This window comes from Fukomys damarensis, unplaced genomic scaffold, assembly GCF_012274545.1.
Source record: "Fukomys damarensis isolate Sample0158 unplaced genomic scaffold, DMR_v1.0_HiC HiC_scaffold_11, whole genome shotgun sequence".
Taxonomy (NCBI): Eukaryota; Metazoa; Chordata; class Mammalia; order Rodentia; family Bathyergidae; genus Fukomys; species Fukomys damarensis.
The window spans coordinates 30,411,508-30,429,250 of NW_022900923.1; the positions used below are offsets into that span (position 1 = coordinate 30,411,508).

Genomic DNA, 17,743 nt, shown 5'->3' on the forward strand with positions numbered 1-17,743 from the left:
GAGATTTTATTACTCAAAAGGACTCTAATTTAAGAGCTGATTTATAATGTCCACTTAGTCAACACCTAATAAAACAGGTATAAAAAAAATGTTGTTAAACCATCTATTTTTCATATGAGAAAATTCCTTCATCATGCCTCGTTTCATGTTGAGTTAACAATGTGTAATACAGAATTGTTACTTCCTGTGAAATTTTCTGGGATTTTAGAGAACTTTAGATATTTCTTAGTATTATGATTTAATAGTAAATCAACAAAATAACTGGCCAGAGAAAATAAAATGGATTGTTTTTATATTATGGAATATGAATAGTTTTAAAATATGAATATTTATAAAATATGAAGTCTGTTTTTAAGCTGATAAATATTATGATTTAAAGTATTTTTATGAGCACAATTTTTTTTCAATTCACAATAGAATTATATCAATAACAAATCAAGGTTTTCACATTTCTCTGAGAATTTCTAACTTCAATTATTTTTATTTATTCATCCATTCACTTAGCAAAATTTTGCTCTCTGTGCCTACGTACTTCTGTAATACTGATAATTAATGAGTAAAATAGCTAAAATACTATACTTTCATTAGGATTCCATGTTATATTGCCCATTTTCTCCTCAAGTGTATTCCACATATATATGTCAAATGCCTTAGATTATCTGTTATATCATTTAAAGCTAGGGAGAAAATAATTCAAAGGAAATACTGAGGAGTGTTGTACTCCTTCAGTTTAAAAAGAGTGACAAGCCGGGCATCGAGCCTCACGCCTGTAATCCCAGCACTTGGGAGGCTGAGGCAGGAGGATTGCTATGAGTTTGAGACCAGCCTGGACTACATCGTGAGTTCCAGGTCAGTCTCAACTACATAGTGAGACCCTGTCTCAAAAAACCAACGCCCCCCACCAAAAAAAAAAAAAAGTAACAAGCCAAGTTTATTTAAATGCTACTGTTATACACTATTGGAAAATCAAGGATAAATGTTGATGTAATTAATTTAATTATCTAAAAACGTAATATACCTATGTAGCAGAGCTCTAATGAATGAGAAAAATTAATCTGAAATGTCACATTTATATAAAGAATTCATTCATTAACAAAACGTGAATGTCCATTGGACTAAGATAATTTTTTGAGAACTATAAAGCCAACACTAAATAAGTAAAAATATATAATATTTGTTAGATTCGACTATTTAAACAAATAAAAATACTCTTTGTATACAATACTTGAAAAAATCATTATCCTGAACTTAATGATATTTGGCTGTAATTAAAGTAATATCATGGAATTAGAAAACTTTAATGCATAAAATACTGTCATGAATATTTAAATCACATTGAGCGCAAGGGTAATTTCCCTACCAGGTATATAGGTGCACAAAATCAATCTAGTGTAACTATATATATGTGTGTGTGTGTATACAAACACTAGATTATATATATTACTATATATAACACTATCTCAGCATCTATTCACACACGAGAGATGAAGCATAGATTCGGACACATGGAAATCTGGTAAATGACAAAAATATTCTGAATATTGGGAAATAAATTACAGAGTTAGCAAAACAAAATTCTATCACATGATTTTTCATATGGAAAAATTTTTAAATGTTTAATTGCACTAGAGAAGAAAAATAAACTTTAGAACACTAGACATATTTCCATGGAGATAAAAGCTTTAAAAGATTTAGACTATGATTAGAGACTATTATTTTACAAAAAGGGTAAGGAAGATAAAGGAGGGAAGACAGGAAAACTCAAAAAGAAAAGAAAAGATCAATAAATGTGACACTGTGGACGGGTCATAGGGCTCACAAACAAAGATAAAATTTAAGCTCCAGAAGGCGAAGGGATTTTTTTTTTTTTAGCCTTTAACAAATCTTTAACAATTTTTGAGAATGCATTAAGACCTCCTAGAGATCAATACTTTAAAATAAATATGTCTGCAAAGGCTAAAAACAAGTTTAGAAAGATAATTCAAACTGAAAATAACTAAAAGAAAATGTTTTTAATTTGTTATAACTGAAAAAATTCAAATGAAAGAAATTTTCAAGTAAGCTTTAAGTAAGAAAAGCGATGATACATATATCGCTTATAAAAATATATAACCTACTAAAAGTATGGAAATATAGACATAAAAAATATGTGTTATAAAACCATCGGTATCTACAGGAAAGGAGGGACAGGTGAGATGTGGTGTTAGTCCTCTAAATATGTTTAAGATATGTGAAGCATAATTGGTAATTATACTTCACATATTTATTCACATATTATATGACAGATACACATTTTTATTATATATGTTTAACCTGTGTTCACAATAATTTTCTATTTGCTCAAAGATTATGATTCAGTAAGCAACTACCTGCTGGGCGATGAATTTTTAATATGATGATATGATAAAATTTGAAAATAAATGTTGCCCATTTTCTGCCCAAATGTACTACAGATGTAACTCAAATACCTTAGGTTTTCAAGTTTCACCACGTGGAGTAAAGCCACTCCTTATGAGAGCCAAGAGAGAGAGAGAAGGAATGAAAGAGACAGAAATGAACCAAAATCTGCAGATCTAGGTAAGCTGATCGCCTAACTCTCAATCTAAAGTTGAAGTCTGTACAGCTTTACCTCCTTTAGCGAAGGGAGTCACTGTTGTAAGATCTGAAATTCAAAACCTGCATATGCTAAAAATTTCAGATCTAAGGACAAGAAAAAGGCGTCTTGTATCTGGAAGAGAGAGCAAGAGTCCACACTTCCTTTACTTTTATGTGTTATATGGACCCCAGCTGACTGCGTGGTACCTGTACACATGGTAAGTAAGGCTTCCCCAGTCAGTCTACCATGGGAGTCTTCTCTAAAAGCCTAACCACAGACACACCCTGAGATAAAATTTAACCAGTTACATGGGTATCACTTAACCTAGTAACACTGACACCTAAAGCCGATTATCACTTAGATATACAAATCAGTTATGAAGATAGTCTGAGAAGGAAATTGATGTTACAAAATATCAGACTTCAAACCTGGAAAATTATTCCATTAGAAATGAATACAGATTTAAGAAAATTGTAGTTTAGGTCTGCATGCTAGAATGAAATGTATCCAACAGTAAGATTTCTGCCATGAGAGGTATCAGAATAGAACATTTTGGCAAACCCCACTGTAAGATGAAAATTCAAAAGGTAAAAGGATCTTAGGATTTCCCCATACAAGCCTAAAGAGAAATTAAAAATTACACTTCAGGAATGAAATTATGAAAATGTTGCATCTACTCTAAAATTTGTCATTTCACACACAATTATCCAATTATATTTATCCTTGTATTGATTTATACAAAAGACTTTTATTAAGGATTATGTTAGACAATGAAGGAGTGATTTTGTGTTTGCAAAAGAATATTATGATTCAAAGTTACTGTTGTGGGCTGGGGATTTAGTTCAGTGGTTCTGCTGCCTGCTTCACAAGTGTAAGGTTCCGAGTTCCATCCTGGTACCAAAAACAAACAAACAAACAAAAAACAAAGTTGCTGTTGGAAGATCCTCTTATTTCTATTTAATGTACTCTCTATTAGTGTATTTATTATGCTTTATATTGAGTATGTTAAGATATTATGAAGACCTGTGTTTCTAGTGCTAAAAATATGAAAAAACAATAAATTTGTCACATATTTTAGAAATTAATGTCATGAGGAAAGCTAATTGATTTTAAATTCTTATTGTACATAACTACCAATAAAAAAAGAACTCTGTGTTAACATATAGATATCTCATTGAGAAACAGGGATATTTCAGAACATAATACCATTTATCTAATGTAGCTGATTCCCAAAATGTAATTTACCATTAATTTACAGATTTATGAATTTATAAAATAACAAATTCAACTTTTTTTTGTCATTCTTAACTACAATTTATGAGAACTAACCACTTTTTATATTTTTGAACCCTAGATTTCAATTGAGTGTTGTATCTACAGAAAAGGGCATCATGATTTATAAGGGAGCCCTGAAAACTATTCTGAAGCATTAGATTTCACAATCTACCTTTTCCCTGTTACATAGAAAGTTTGTGGGCTGGGGATTTAGCTCAGTGGTGCTGCCACCTGCCTTTCAAGCACAAGGTCCTGAGAATGATCCCTCATGCCAACAAAAAAGAAAGTTTGCTAAACATACTTTCCATTTTTCTTGTCTAAGGTCTAAAAATTATAGGTTAGCACAAAATATACGATATACTATATTTTAGGTTTATTTCTGTATTATGTATTTATTCCATTCTACAAGAGAAATGTTACTCAAAGTAAAAAGCCTTCAGGCTTTTTTTTTCTCTCACATTTGGATGTTTAAATATTCCTGCAAGTAGTCTTTTAGATTAGTCCCAGTGTGTGGTTTTCATTAACCCTTCCTATTTATGCTTCATGATTTATTTATTTTTCTAATTAGAAACCCAGCCAAATTTAAGTGCTGAAATCAGCAAGCAGGCTGAAGGGACCCACATTTTCCCTTCTGGAGACTTAGGGGTGCATCATCAGTGCCCCTCGTTGGCATGCACAACATGAACTAATTTTTATAAAACTGGAACAAGTCTCTCATATAATTTTATAACACCATAAAAGCTAATGTTATGTTAAATTATTTTTTACATTCAACAAGGACATTAGGAGGAGATATAGCAGTGAAAGGTACAGTTTCAATGTTTCTTTGCATTTCATTCTATAATGAATATCCATTAACTTTCTAGACTTATTAACAAGCAATTACAGGGATTTAAATTATTTCAAAATACAATATATTTAATATTTGAACATATACATTTACAATATTTTAAAAATTTTTTCAACGCAGCTACATTTTAAGATGCATTTCTTGTATAAAAAAATATGTACTGGAAACAAACATGCTTTCTTTTGCTCTTGCTTACCTCCAGTTTCAGATTCTAAATATTAATTAGTTGTTAACACATTAGTAAGCTTCACTAGTAAGATATTATTTTAACCACCCTTTCTATTTTAGTTCATTGCTAACTAAGATATCTTTGTAATGAATATTTAGCCATGATAAATCTAATCGGTGCTCCAAAGTGGACAAGGGAAAAATACACACAGAAATTCCTTAAATTGTTAAGCTACTTTATATACTAAGAAATAAGAAAAAAACTAAAATAATAAAATATGCTATCATTATAAATTGAAATTTTGAGGAATTATGTGGTTTATGCAAAGTGACAGTTACAAAAACCACTTTTATGGCTCTAAATCAGATATTTTAAATGTTATTTTTCCCTTGACCACCTCACTGAAACATTCTGTGAAATATCAAATGCCTGCGCTGACTTTTAGCATATTTTTTATTCCTTTGCTGCCTGGGAAATCTTTATGGGTATTATAATTTTAACCTCTTTATCTTCACTAATTCATTGATTATTCTAATTACTTAGGTAGAAACCCCTTGTCATTTACACTTGTACTTTCTAAGTATAAAAATTGTGCTACACTTCATTTCAAGTTGTCTTTGGGATTTCATAAACTTTTCTGTTTTTACTGTCATCCTTTTCTAAGTAGTCTATTGACTAATCACTGAGTTATTGATGTCATCTCATTTGTATGAACATGTTCTGTATTCTCCTTTAAATCCTTGTGGCACTAGTGACTAACCAACGGCTGTGGCAGGATGAGCGTCACCTCTCTCCACATGGATACAGACTACATGAGTCCTCTGCATTACATAAACAAGCGCAGTGCAAGCACATAAACCACCTCTTCAGCTTTGTATCTGGAGTTTATACTACACAATCACCTTTCATCTGTCAGGGTTTTTCTTAGATCCCTGAATTTATTCTTCACACCTGATGCCCTATTTTACTGTGTTTTAACATAGCCGTGCCATTAATATTCTCAGGTTATCTAAATTTCAACTATTAATCCACAAAGATCTCTCTTTTCGAAAGAACTGCACTAGCAGTGACTTTGTTCACTACAGGAAAATTGACTCCTATATTCTGATGAAAATAAACTCTTCTGAAAACGAATGCCTCTATAAAACATAAAATGATCAACATTCCAACATCAGAATGTACTATATTACTTCTGAAAATGCAATTTTTATAAGAATAGCATATATTACATACATATACATTTAATATAAAATGCATATTTTAATATATATGTATTTCTACAGCTAGAATGATATTCATTAGGAAAGTTATACAGACAGTTTTGATGTTTTCTGAAATACTACTAAGAACGAGAATCTGAAAGTCCCAAAGTATCACAGATATTTACTCTTTTTATTATAACCAGTTTAATCAGGATGAATTAAAGTATGTGGATGTTGCAGTTTAGGGATATTAGAAAAAAATCCGTTGTTCACTAAGTAACATTTAAGCAGACAATAAAAGAATGTGTAGGTGCTAATTAGGAAAACCTCCAGGGAAAATAGGGAACAAGGAATTTCAGGTGTACTGAAGAACGAAGAATTGAAAGATTTTGATGAAATTGGCTGCTTGAGAGATATAAGTCGAGTGAAAGGGCTTTGTAAAACATAGCCTGAATGGAAAGGAGAATAATATGAGAAAAGAAAACATTGGAAAAAAAAAAACATTTGCAAATAGGGAGAGGTGGAGGGGTTGAGGGGTTGAAGGAAGGGCATGGGAATGCGGTAAAAATAAGAACCGAGACACATCATGTAGAGGTACAAACTCCCAATGATGAATGTAAACGTATTGTCTACCTAAAATGTACTAATGAAATAATTTAAGGGGGGGAAGGCAGTGAGGAATCACAGAACAATTTTAAACTAAAATGGTCAAACTTGAAATGCATTTTAAAAATTGCTAATATCTTCAAAAATTTAGGCTTTAACTTAAACTTTTTTCCCATTCAATTTATTGGTACATTTTATGTAAACAATACAGTTACATTCATGATTGTGAACTTGTACCTTTCCATGATAGATCTTGGTTCTTATTTTTACCCCGTTCCCCTGCCTTCCCTCCACCCCATCCAGTCTTGTCTATTTACAAAGACTGTTTTTCCTTTTTTAATATTTTATCTTTTCCCTTCTTGCTTTTCTCCTATCTCTCCCATTCCCCTATACCTTCAAACCTTTTCTTCCTATTACAGAATATCAATTTTATATTTGATCCTTATTTACGCATTAGTTTTTTCACACCAGAGAAACTATTCGGTATTTACACATGTGTGTCCTATTAGTTTCACTTAAGAGTATAGCGTCAATGTGAAACCACTTAGCTACAAATGTCTCTACTTTCTCATTCCTTATGGCTGAGAAGTACTCCATTTTATAAAAAAAAGAAAGAAAACGCATGCGCACGCACACACACACACACACACACACACACACACACACACACACACACACACACACCTTCTTTATCCAGTCTCCAGTTGATGGGCAATTGGGCTGTTTCCAAGTTTTAGCTATTACAAACTGTGCCACCATAAGCATGGGTGTGCATATATCACTGTGGCATGAATCTTTTAAATCTTTTGGAAGATACCCAGCAGAGGAATAGTTGGGTCAAATGTGACTTCTAATTCCAGTTCTTTGAGGTATCTCCATATTGATCTCTACAGTAGTTTCACCAGTCGGCACTCCCACCAACAATGGAGAAGCCTTTCTTTACCCCTGTAAATCTGCAAGCATTTATTGGTTGACTACTTGATAGCATCCATTCTTCCTGGATGAGGTGGAATTTCAGTGTTGTTTTCACCTGCAGCTCTCAAAGGACAAGAGATGCTGAACATTTTTTTTTCATGTGTTTATTTGCTATTTTGACTTCTTTGAGAAATATCTGTTCATTTCATTGAGAAGTTAGGGAATTATCATATACTACCTTATTTTGTGCAGAAAATATGAGATTTTAAAAAATAGTACATCCAATGACATGCCATTTTTTGATCATAAAAGTCATTAGAATTCACAAATTAAAAGGTTCAAGAAATGTTATGACTGTGCATTTAGATAATTCATATTTTAACATATTTTTTTCTGCAAGGCAAATCTACGGATGCTATTTTAGCTTTTGTATTGTATTGCACAATTTTTTCCTCATTGTTTATTGGTACATTTTAGGTACACAGTACAGTTACATTCATCATTGGGATCCTGTACCTTTACATGACAGGTCTTGGTTCTCATTTTTTCCACACCCTGTCCTTCCTGCACCCCCCCACCCTTCTCCATTTACAAAGACTTTGTTTCCATTATTTCATTTCCTCATATTTTTTCTTTGCCCTTATTTCCTTTCTCCTACCCTTCCCACTCCGCCTACACCTTTAACCCCTTTCTTCCTATTTCCTGTTGCCAATTATATGACTTGGTTCTTATATACACTTTCAGTTTTATACACTAGAGAAACTATTCGGTATTTACACGTGTGACTTATTTATTTCACTCAAGAGTATGGCCTCTATATGCATCTAGTGTCTCATTCTTTATGGCTGAGTGTGAATTGCACAAATTTTGAGGTTACTTTTTGTGTAATATTTTTATCAGAAACCTCTATGTGGTCTCTTTGAATACAATTTTTATTATCCCTCTTAAGTAAAGATCAAGCTTTATAGGTCTCAGACATAAAGATTTATTGTCTTGCTTCTGAAATGTTACATATAACATTTTATCTCTGGTTTCGTGCTATAACTTTTGAAATAAATTAATTTAAATTTTAATGTAAAAAGTGGAAACAAAAGTTAGGAAAAACAAGGTGAAGGGAGGAAAAGAAGGGGTCAAATTTCCTCTGCATTCATAGGTAGGAGTGAGTTGAATTAGGTCCAAGCCATGAAGAAAAGAAATGAAAAAAATTACACTGTCTTATAACCATTCTTGGAAATGCAAATTGTTACTAACGTATATAAAAAATTCGTAATGAAACGTTTACCCTTACACATGTATAGCTACATCTACCAACTAAATTTACATTGGCTCTTAAGAGATTTAAACAGTATAATTACATTCAAAGGCATTAACGCCTTCAATTAAGTTTAATGAAAATCTATACCATTCAGAAAATGAAATACCATTCAGAATTTGGAAACCCGTAACTGAAGGGCAAGAAACAACTAAACTGTTCGCCAAACTTTGTGACTTTTTAAAAATAATTACCTAGTGATTTTTTGCTTACGCTTATTGAATTATATTCTTCAGATATCAGTAAATGATTTGAGATGAAAAGAAATGATTTAGAAAAAATGAAGATGAAAACAAATGGTAAAATATAGTTAAATACAAATCTGTGTTTTAATCTTGATATCCATAAAATGAAAATTTATAACATTGCATTGTGATGTCATGAACCAAGACAGATGCAATTTTTATGTTAAAAATACAATTATACAGGGGCGAACTCAAGTGCAAACATTGGATTTTACACAGTCATATAGTATAAAAATATATTTATCATAATTCATAATTTAAACCATTCAACATATGTAAAACAATAAATAAAGGTGGAATTCTAACCAAATAACTTTGTGCATATGCAGTCCTTCAAAAAGGAACGGTGCAATTTATGTATTTTGTTAATTCTTGGATTTTTCTCTGCCTATCACATCCTTCGCTTCTCTTTTTTCTATCTCTTTTGTTGCCTTTTCTCTCTTCAATCCCTGAACATATATGTGCAGCATGGTAGTATATTACTATTATTAGTGCCTAGAGTTTATTCTGTTCTATATCATTACTCTCCCTTTTTTTCCTGGATTAGTGGAATTTTAACCATCTTTTAAAATATGCTTTTATTACAGATTGATATGTATTTGGTTTTTAGTTATAGAAGTTAAGAGTTCTCTACTCTAAAACGTTTATGGAGCTGCAACTTTGAAGCTCTAAATTTGTTCTAGTAGGGATTTAATGTAAGTTTATTTGTCCTGTCTTCATTAACATTCACTTCTAAATATGATCAAATCTATGTTGAAATTTCGTTACTAACTAGTTTTTTTTTTTCTTTTTCTGTTTTTTTGTTTTGGAAACCGGTCACTTGGTTTAACGATACTGGGGATTATGATGATTATTTTCCTGTGATTGATTCCTAGCTTGTTTCCACGGAGATCACAGAACAAAGTGATTCATTTCAATCTTTGTAATTTTGGTCAGATTTTCTCATCGATGTACAATCACACGATACTTTCTGCTTAATGTATTTTGTTTATACATTATCGGTTTCATATTGATTAGAATTTATGCATCTCCTGGTATACTTGACAATATAAAATATGTAATCTCTTATAAGATTTTCGAAATAAAATTGAATTTAATATTGTGGAAAAAAAAACACTTGTGGAGACTGAACCACAACTCAGTACTTTCTCCAGGATGAATAGGTGCTTTGCCACTAAAGAATATACATTTCAGGGCCCACCGTAAAAAGAAGGCTGCTTACTAAATGGACATCCATACAGTATTGGCACATATATGCATGGCAACAAATGCACAGATCTCAGCAAATCAACTGAAAATAGAAACACAATTAACTAGAATCATGTAATACAGCAAAATAAGATATAAATGTAATGTTTGTAGTTATAATTACCAATATTAGAAATCATAGAGAACTGAAATAAGCAACCCAGGGATTCATAGAATAGTCTTAGATAATCAAGAACAGCCCAAATTCAAAACCCACAGAAAGAAGTAATAACGAGCAGAGAAGTTAATGAAATAGAGACTACTAGAGCCATGCAAAAGACTTATAGAACAATTCTGTCTTTGAAATGATAAACAAGATTGATAAACTCTTAGAAAAACTAAAGAGAAAGCAAGAGACCAAATAAATTTAATTATGAAAAGGGGCTTATTACAGTACTAAAATATAGAAAATTTACATACTAATAAATTAGAAAATATAGAGGAAATGGATACATTTCCAGAAACATACAACCAACAAAATTTAATCAAGAGGATCTGAGAAAACTAAAGAGGTCAATAACAACAATGAAACTAATGTAGTAAAAGAACTTCTCCAAACAAAGGAAAGCACAGGACTGGATGGTTTCACTGTTCACTTTTACCAGATTGTTGAAGAAAATCAACAGTGCTCCTCAGACTCTTCCATTAAATAGAGAAACTACTTTCAAAGCCATTTTATGTAGTATCACTCTGATACAAAGACCAGAAGAGATTCCACAGAATAAATCTACAAACACCTATGTCTATGGACTGAGATGTGAAAGGACTCAGTAAAATTCTTGCAAACACAATTAAGTGATACATTTAAAAAAACATAAATAATGATGAAATTACTTTCATTCCAGTGATGCAAGCATGGTTTAATGTAGACAAATCAATAAAATAATATACAACACTTTGTAAATAGAATCTAGGAGAGAAATCACTAATCATTGCAATAGATCCAGGAAAGCCTTGTGCAAAAGGTGATATACGTTAACCATAAAAGCTCTAAAGAAACTAGTTTTAGAAGGACCACCTCTCATTATAATAAGGGCTAGATCCAATAAAGCCACAATCAACATCGTACTGAAGAATCAAATCTTCAAAGCGTGTCCTTTAAAATCAGGAATAAAACAAGGGTGGTCATTGTCACCACTTCAAAATAGTACTGAAACTTTAACCAAAACTGTTAGGCCAAGAAAAAAATGAAAGATATACAAAGTGAAAATGCAGAAGTTGAATTATTCTTATTTGCAGATAATTTTATTCTTAGAAGATTCTAAAATCTCTACCAGAAGACTTTTAGATTTGACATAAAAATGCTTCAAAATATCAAAACTGAAAATCAACATTGCAAAGTCAACAGCTTTCTTGAAATCTAAAATAAACTCTTTGACAAAGAAATCAAGTAAACAAATTACATTCACAAAAGATTACAAAAAATATCTCAGAATCAAACTAAACAAAATGGCCATATTATCAAAAGGTGTCTACCACTTAACACAATCCTCATAAAAGCATCCATGACATTCTTCCCAGAATGAGAAAAAATAAACAAAAATACAAACAAACAAACAAAACACACACACACACAAAAAAAACCCCTTAAATACATATGATAAAAACAAAGAAAAGAAGAGCAAAAGCAATCTGGAAGAAAAGAGAAATGGAGATAATTTTACAATGTCTCATTTCAAAATACACTACATAGTCATAGTAACAGAAGTAGCAACCATCCTGGCATAAAAATAGATAGTCCAATGGAATTAAATAGAGTACGTAAAAACAAATCCAGACAACCATGGGCAAACTGATTTTCAAAAATCTATCAAACATATAGCTTGGAAAAAATGGCAACCTCTTTCAAAAGAGGTAAATCTAAGGTAAAAAGGACAAAGAAAAAATATGAGAAATGGAAAAACATGGAAACAATGTCTTTGTAAACAGGGAAGGGTGGAGTGGCTGACAGGAAGGCTGGAAAATAGGGAAAAATAAAGAACCAGGTAAGTAATGTATAGGTACAAGATCCCGATGATAAATGTGACTGTATTATGTACCTAAGATGTACCCGTAATTTCCTAAATAAAACTCCAACAGATCAGGATATAGTTTAGTCCCAAGAATCAACAAATGGGGTTGCATTGTATCTAAATTATTCTGCACAGCAAAGGAAACATTGAAGAGATAGCCACAGAAAAAAATGAATATTTACCAGCTATTCTTTGAACAAAAGATTAACACTCAGAAGGTGCAAAGGACTCAAAATTCTCAAACCAAACAAAAAACAAAACAAAACAAAACAAAAAAATAGCCCAATTGACAAATAAGCAAACGAATGAAACAGATATTTCTCAAAATGAAAAGTACAAAACTCAATAATTGTATGAAAAACTGCCTAACATCTTTACATTAGAAAAACAGAAATCAAAATTATATGGAGATCTTGTAAATGGGAGAGGAGGAGGGGTGAAGGGAGGGCAGGGGTAAGAGGAAAAAATGAGAACCAAGACCTGTCATGTAAAAGTACAAGATCCCAATAATGAATGTAACTGCACTCTATACCTAAAATGTACCAATGAACTCAATTAAAAAATTATATGGAGATCTTAGTCCAGTCAGAAAGGTTATCATCAACACAAAAAATAATAAATTATGAGACAAGGAAAAATTAACCCTTTAGGTATTGCTGGTGAGGATGTAAATTCAATAGCTACTATGGAAAGTGGTATGTAGTTACCTTGGAAATTAGTATGTAGGCCTCTTAAAAAACAACAGAAAAATAGAAATACTAATGAATCTCCCTGTACCATCCCTTGATATATATCCTTAAAAGTCGACATACTATAAGAATATCTAAATATTCATGGTTGTAGTGGCACAGTTCACATTACTCAAGGTATGGAATCAGTCTAGGTTCCAACCAACAGATAGATGGTTAACGAAAAGATGGTATAATACACAATGAATTATTATTCACCCATAATGAACAATGAACTCAGGCAACCTGCAGGAAAATAGATGAAACTGGGTGTTTTCTTGTTAAGCAAAATTAAGAAAAATGTGGAAAGACAAGTATCATGTGTTTTTTAATCATATGTGGAATATAGGGGGGAAATGACATAATATGTAACACAATATTCAGTATAATTATCATGCAGTACTTAAAAATTAAAGATATTATACGAGGAACAGAAGAGAAAAAATTACTATGGTTTAAAAAGTAAATATTATAAATATAGATTGAAATATAAGCTTAGTAAAATTATTCTAAATAAACTTCAAATGAAGTGACTTTTAAGGTAATGTACAGAAGAAGATGCAACAATGAAATCCAAAGAATAATGATGTTACATTTTAAATACTCAGGTTATGAATACATCCACAACAGCAATATTTATGGGTACACAGAATATAATACGGCCATGCAAATTCAACATACAGATCCATGCAAGAACATGCATGCATCTCACAAAGTGATAACCAAATCAATAAGAGATACGTCCATATTGTTTATCTAATGAAAAAATAATCTCGATATATCTCTTACCTCTAATTCATGTATCTATAATAGTATTCTGGTCAGTATGAAATTATGTTACACTTTAAAAAAATCTCTATACCTTTAAAGAAAGCAGTTTGATTTTATAAACTTATTTTTATAATTTCACCTCTAATATCTGTTGAATCACTTTGTGTGTTTGATTGTTCCTGTGTTTAAATGATTCATTCACTACAACTTTTTCTAGTGTGAGGAATAAATATTTCAGCATACTTATTTTTCATCTTACTACATTTAAATAAAAGATTATATATTAAATTCTAGATGAAGGGATGTTTCACTTACAATTGCTACTGTTTTATGCAAAACTTGTATACAATTAGTATTTCTATTCTGTTTTACGATTGAAGAGGCTAACCCAGAAAAAGTTTCTTAGTAAGTAGAAGTTACCATAGTTACATCCTGACTTGACAAAGCTCTTGTATAATTATGTATAATTCTTGTACAATTATGTAAAAATTAAGACTAAGATGCTAATTAAATTGTGTGACCTGATGAAACTGATTTATATTATGATTTTTGTGGTAGTTATAGAGAGTAAACATTTATAAACTCTGAAAAATCTTACAGTAAATTGTCAAAATTGTGTATTTAAATGATAACTCATCATACCAGAATAGTGTATTTTAAAATGAGCCAATACTTTGAAAATATTCCTTCTGTAAAAAAAGAGAACACGCAATTGGCACTTATTAGATGTATTCAAATGTAGGAGAAACAAACTTATTTATATTAAGAAAAAACATAGGTGTAGTTTGGTTGTCTCCAGTTGTCTTGATTCTGTTTAATAAAGAAAATTGAGTTGTTACTTTAATTCATTTAAAGTACCTTATGTGTTGTACAGATTCATTGTTAATGAGTGTCATGAGTATATACTGAAATTCCTGATTTTAGTAATTGCAATTTCAAATTACATTTTTGATAATTATAATTATAGCTGATTTTTGAAGTACAGATCTAGGATCAATACATTAAAAAACTATGAGAATCCAATCACTGTTATTCTTTCTACTGCTATATATTCATCTTCCAAAAATTTCTTTCTAGTTTTCTATACTGTTCTCACATATGCTTTCAACAACAAAGAGAGGCATGAACATGCTACCTATTTTTTTACAAGTACACATGAAGAAGACAAGAGTTTTGCTATCATGTTATAGTTGGATGTAGCCTTAGTGCATTATTATATAATTTCACCTTAGGGCCGGGGATATAGCTCAGTGGTTCGGTGGCCTGCCTTGCAAGAGCAAGGACCCAAGTTCAATCCCCGGTACCTTTCCCGAAAAAAAAAAAAATCACCATGTATGCTTTAATTAAGTAGTGATTCTTCAAAGAAAACTAAGTAGCACAATATAATTTCTAGGAAGAAAACATTTAGAATTTTTGGAATAAAAAAAGTAAACCAGGATGTCCCGGCTGCCTGCAGCCATGGCTGCTCCTGTCTCCAGCTCTTCCCACTGGGCAATGGTTCCCTCCATCTACGAGGGCAAAACCTGGCTCGCTCTCATTTGTGAGTACCGAGCACTAGGAAGTAGTGCGAGGTCCCGGGCTGTGTCTGTGAACTTAGGCAACAGAAAATGAGAAATATCTTCTGGAAAACTGGGTGGATTTGTAGATGCCTCTGCCGAGATACTGCAACGATGGTTACAGCAGTCCGTAAAACAGAGCTTCGCCTTCCCAGTTTAGGCCTTCCGTGGCTGACTTCAGAGAGAAGAACGCTGCAGCTAGTAGAATTCCCACAAACGACCTCAGAAGAGAAAGAGGTTCTTCTGATAAAGAAATTCTTGCAAGTCGAATAATCTATCGATTAGACCTCTTTCCAACTCGCTGCTTTTATGATACACAGGTCCTCTGTAATCTGTTAGCAGCAGATGGCGTTAATGAACCTGATATCCTAGCAATTAAAGGTGTGCTTCATTCAGTAGCCCTCCCATTGTCAGCTATGCCTTGAAATGGGCCTGTGGGGCAGTATGGAAAGGAATGATGGATGGAGAATGTGTTGTTAACCCAACAGAAAAGAAATGTCTTCTAGTACTTGAAATTTAGTGGTTACTGGAACACCTAAAGGTCAAATCGCCATGTTGGAAGGCTCTGCAGAGAACATTTTACAGCGAGGTGTTTGCCATGCTCTCCATGGGGGAGAAAATACACCAAACGAGCAATGCAGGGCATCCAGCAGTTGGTCAAAGAAGTTTGTGTTATCAAGAGGATATCTCAGAAGTTATTTACCCCTCCACCAGACACTGGGAAACATGTTTATTACCTTACTATGGAGACGCTTTATGAAGTTTTTCCAGATTATAACATGATAAAGTTTCCAGAGACGAAGCTGTTAACAAGATAAGTTTAGATACAGAGGAACAACTAAAAGAAAAATTGCCAGAGGCTGATCCACGTGAAGTAACAGAATCCTTCAATGTTGTTGCAAGGGAGGTTTGTAGAAGTATTATTTTGAATGCATATAAAAGTTGTTACGGATACAATTTGACTTCACTTTGGAATATAAATTGTGTGGTAGATACATTTAAAACTATTCATGGATCAGTATTACTTTGGAGGGGACAGACACAGGAACTTTGTACTGTTACAGGGATTCATTAAAATCGAGTATTAAATAGATCAAATTATAACAGTTACAAATGAGTCAAAAGACAAAAATTCTATGGTGCACTGTGAGTTTCCTCCCTAAGCAGCTCATGAAATTGACAAAGTCACTGGAATAAATAGGAGAGAGCTTGGGTATGGCGCCCTTGCAGAGAAAGCTTCGTATTCTGATTCTCAGAGATTTTCCTTTCACTGTACAAGTTACATCTGAAGTCCAAGAGTCAAATGGGTCCTCTTCTGTGGCATCTGGATGCGGTGGAAGTTTGGCATTCATAGCTGCGGAGGTTCCAGTATGGTGTGCTGAGACAGATGTAGCAATAGGATTGATCACCAAAATCAATCCTGAGAAAGATGGAATAGAAGATCATGGCTTACAGATATTCTGGGAGTTGAAGAGTACAATAGCAACATGGATTTTGAAATAGATGGCACAAATAAGGGGATAATTGTTTTACTGGCTGATTTTTAAATTATCAGGAATATCAATAAAAATTGTAGGGGCAGCTATTCAGCAAGCATCAGTGGCAAAGAAGGAAATATTACAGAGTATGCGCAAAAGAACTTCGAGCATCCAGAAAAGAAAATGGACTTGTTTTAGAAACTGTTGAGGTTCCATTATCAAAATGAGCAAAATTTATTGGATCAGATGATTATCACTTAAAAAGACTTCAGGTTGAGACAGGTGTAACTATAAGTCAGGTGGATGAAGAAACATATTCTGTGTTTGCACCCATTGCAATGCATGAGGCCAAACAATTTATTAGTGAAATTCACAAAGATGACCAAGAGCAGCAATTACAATTTGGAGCTCTTTATACTACCGCAATAACTGAAATCCGAGATACTAGAGGAATGATAAAGCTATACCCAATTATGATTGCAGTGCCACTTCACAGTGTACAACTCGATCAGTGGAGAGTCAAACACTCCACTGCCGGAAGATTAGAAGTTGGCCCAGAAATTCGAGTGAAATACTTTGGACATCATCCAGCTGATGGAGGAATGCAGATGTGAAGTCCTTTAACTTCCAGCTACATCTGTTGTCAAAGTTCTAAGTGACCCAGAGAGTATGGTAATGGGAGGGCCTATTTCACAGTTATTATCTAATTCTTCCTGGTGACTAAAAACAAAGAATTCTAGGGTGATCTTCTGAAGAGCAAAATTTTAGTAGTATATTCTA

General features: G+C 32.5%; 1 pseudogene; it reads left to right on the forward strand.

Annotated features, from left to right (window-relative positions):
* The first annotated feature begins 6,648 nt into the window (after window positions 1–6,648).
* LOC104870042 lies at window positions 6,649–17,683 on the forward strand (annotated as a pseudogene).
* The last annotated feature ends 60 nt before the right edge of the window (window positions 17,684–17,743 follow it).